The sequence below is a fragment of the Lepisosteus platostomus genome, chromosome 5 (genome assembly GCF_059453375.1).
Source record: "Lepisosteus platostomus isolate fLepPlt1 chromosome 5, fLepPlt1.hap1, whole genome shotgun sequence".
Taxonomy (NCBI): domain Eukaryota; kingdom Metazoa; phylum Chordata; class Actinopteri; order Semionotiformes; family Lepisosteidae; genus Lepisosteus; species Lepisosteus platostomus.
This window is the reverse complement of record NC_142615.1, coordinates 57,698,822-57,702,589: the sequence shown is the minus strand read 5'-3', so window position 1 is coordinate 57,702,589 and position 3,768 is coordinate 57,698,822. Positions and strand designations below refer to the sequence as shown.

Below are 3,768 nucleotides of genomic sequence, written 5' to 3'. Positions count from 1 at the left end.
GCTGCTGTTAGTAGTATTGTGAATATAGTTTACCCTTACCTGAATGAAAACAGGACGTAAAGGAAGGGTTTCAGAAATCAAACAAAGCTTTATTCCCATGCTTACAGTCTGGGTAATTGGAGACTGCGCTGTTCTGCTTCCTATGGTCATATATGGGTTTTTCGCACGAAGTCGTATTGAACAGTATTTCTCGTGTTGTGAACGTGTGCACACAGCGGTCCCCCGGGTTCCAGTTCGTGCGTAATTACACATCGATGAAAAACCGGAGGTTTAAAAAAAGATAATTAGCTCACTGATAGTTTGATGTAAAGGCTGTGGAAATATCCACAAGGGGTGGTCTTTAAAATGCATTTGGTTTGAAGGCGTTCTGTGCTTCCATTGTGGAGATATGGACAAAAGAATATTCATGCTTGGTAAAAAAATGTCATAAAAATGAAAAAGTAAAGGCTGAGAAAGCATTCACAATGTATTTTATACACAAAGGAAGTATTCTCGCAACTCTAAGAGGTTCTGTGTAAACACTACAGGCGTGCCAACATCTTTTTCGAACTTCAAGCTGTTTACCCCGGTTGGCTCTTCTCTCTTGCAGGGTGATGGCAAACTTCTTGAGAGAGGGAGTCTCCTACGTAAGGCTGCTCTTTGTCAAGAGTGGAGACAACAGGAACAGACTTCAAACCGACATTAATTACTGAGAGCAGGTGAAAATGTCTTTGGAAAAGAGGAAATGACTGCTGACCGTAAACAGAGCTCACGCTCAGCTCCGGACAAGTGCTCCTCGCTAGTATAGTGCCGAGTACCCCTGCTTGTTGCGCGGGTGACCGGGGTATGTTTCTGTGACAGGGCGCTGGTTTAATTTTTTTTAATTGTTGAATCATATTTAAATGTTAAACAACTGAACAGCATCTAGCTGTAGATTAGGATGGCTGAGTGGTTAAGGTGTTGGACTTAAGATCCCATAGACAAATGCCCATGTGGGTTCAATCCCCACTCCTGGTAGTGTTGTAATAAGTTTTAAGTGACAGAACACTTTGATGATTTACACTCTATTTAAATATGAATTTACTAAATTTCAGTTCAGTTCTCTTCACTCCCACTCCCTGGCATAACTGAACTCTCACTATCGCATACTGAAGGCTTTACATGCATTAGCTGTGATACAGCTCCCAATAAAGCCGGAATCAAACAGTTTGTTCTGTTTCTCATGGTGATCCTCTTCTCGATCCAAATGAAATGTTTAATATGATGCATCGAGAAAAAAAAAAGGAGTGAATTTCCGCCTGTAATGATTAATGCCCCATCAAACATTTTGTAACATCCCCGGAAGATTATACAGTAGAATCCTGGTTTGTGGCTTAAATTCAAGGTAAACAAGACTAAGGAAACAAGTTGGAAACTTGATGTCGAACTGGAATTTAAGTACCCGGAATATTTCACTACATTTGGCAATATGTGCCAGAGAGGAGCACTTTAGATCCCTTCGATAGCTCAGTTGGTAGTACGGCTGACTGTATTAGAAACATTTAGGAATCCTTAAGTCACTATTTCGACTCCAGCTCGAAGGAAGGTGCTTTTGTGAACTTTAATCAAATAGTTAAAATAGCGAATCTTTTTCACTCAGACGTTGATCAAAAGCTCAATAAACGATGAAGCAGAGGCTGTTGTTCCGAATTCAGCTAACATCTGGTTGTCTTGTTTTGGCCAAGATCTGATCTTTGAATTAAGGGACTACGCTGTCTGATTTGTAATTCAAAAGTAGATACAAATGTCACTGTTTTCAAAGGATAGGTACTTAATTGGCTTTATGATTTGGTATTGATTTTGTATCATTATATTATTACGTTTGTGCTTTCTGTGTTTTTTATCTTATTCTGAACTTATTTTTTAAACAAATGCTAACAAAGGCAAACACAGCACACATCTGTTTATACCAGCGGTGAATTGTACATTTTTATTAAGTACAATCTACTGTATTTTTAGAACAAAATGGCATACTGTGCACGATATGTTGCAGAAACACAACCTGATATATTATTTTAATCATTTGACAAGTATGAGGTCCCGGATCCAAATCTTCAGTTCTGATTTTTTTTTAAAGTGATATCTTCTCTTCCTCTCATGGAAATCACAAGATGTGAGCAAATGTTTTTTGTTCTTTTTTTTTTCACGTTGTGATCCAAAGAGCCTCAGACGCACAGTCTGACAGTAACCAAACCAGAATGGATTCTGCTGGGAGCCGGACTGAGCTCATTCTCACTCCCTGTGCTGAAAACAGAATCTCTCTTCCCCGAACATCGTCTGCAGCTGCTAGATATTGCTCTGCGTCCAACTGCTCCAGCAATTCCTTTGACCAAAGACAGATCACTTGTGTGCTTTTAAACTGCTTGCCGCGACAGGCTCTTTGATGGCTCATGCTGATCGTCCTGTGGATCTGAGAGAAAATGTTAAAGTTGATAAATGTTTGATTGTAATTTGCATCTAGATACAATGTCCCTGGAAAAGATTATTTATTAGTTGCGTGCAATCGGAATCTTTTACTTCACGTATGGTAGTGGAAATAGTTTTAAAAATGTTTTCTAAAGAAGATTGTATTGCCAGGACCTGCCTTTAGCGCTCAGTAGCAATGACGCTGTTGATATAGATGGACAAGAATTTAAGATGAATTGATGATCTAAGCTAAAATAGCCCTAACACGCTTCCTGTAACAGTGTTTGTATTTATAGCAAGTAATATTCTTTTTCAAACCCGAACGTTGCTTTTGCATTAAGTGTTATGTAACCATTAGCGGTTTCGTAGCTTCTGAAGACCGCACTTTTCCAAACTGAAGCCTATAAGAACATTATTCAAGATGCACCATGGCCCAGAATCGTCCATCGGGACAAGGATTAACATCCATTGAAAGTACTCCCAAATAAAATATTTGACCGAAAAATTAAAAGAGTAGGCAAGTATTAAAACAACACCATAACTTCTTGACTTCCAATCTCTTTCCTGGTTCAGGCCATGTAAAATGACATATTCAGTGGAGTCATGCTGAAGTTGTGAGTTTAAGCCTCACCTGGAGCAGCCTGGTTTTCTGTCTTGCAGGTAAACAGTGTTTTGTGTTATTTGCTAAATGGAGAGAGGATTCTGTGTTAATTGTGCTCCTCCTGGGAGAGGTCAAGATGAGAAGTTCACGAGGCTGGTGGTAAATATCCTGTCCAGGAATATCGGGGCTGTAGGGGGTCAGATCTATAGATGTAGTAAACACATTAGTGGAGACGGTGTGTCTGCTCTCCGTGAGAGAGCCGGGCGGGAAGAATAATCTGTGGTCTGGGAAGAAGAGACCCTCGTTGGAAGAGCGGCGCTCCTCACAGGAGAGAATGAAAACAATCTTTTTCAGGGACGCTGATTTTTCTCTTTGGGTGAATTAAAAACACTAGCCATGAGTGACCTCGTGGCGCAATGGTAGCGTATCTGACTCCTGATCAAAAGGTTGTGTGTTCAAATCATGTTGAGGTCAGCTGATGTGGTCGCTTTTGCTGAACCCGGAATTTATACCACACAGTTGGGTTTTAGCTGTACACCACCTAGGTAATCTGAACAAAATAACAGAGCAGTACAGAACACCCAGTCAGGAGCTTATGCAGCGTTTCATCTTGAACACGACGAGAAAAGGCACACTGCACGTCCGCGAAACATCACGTATGACTTTAGAGACAGTGACATCAGAGAATGGAAGTTTCAGACTGCTTTTTTGTTACAGGTTCAAGCAAACCTGAAAGTTAGGGA

The 3,768-nt window shown here is 40.4% G+C and overlaps 1 non-coding gene across 1 annotated transcript; it reads left to right on the top strand.

Moving 5' to 3' along the window:
• The first annotated feature begins 3,427 nt into the window (after window positions 1-3,427).
• trnar-ccu (transfer RNA arginine (anticodon CCU)) lies at window positions 3,428-3,499 on the top strand. Its single transcript has one exon. It is a non-coding gene; the product is annotated as a tRNA-Arg (tRNA).
• Window positions 3,500-3,768: the final 269 nt, after the last annotated feature.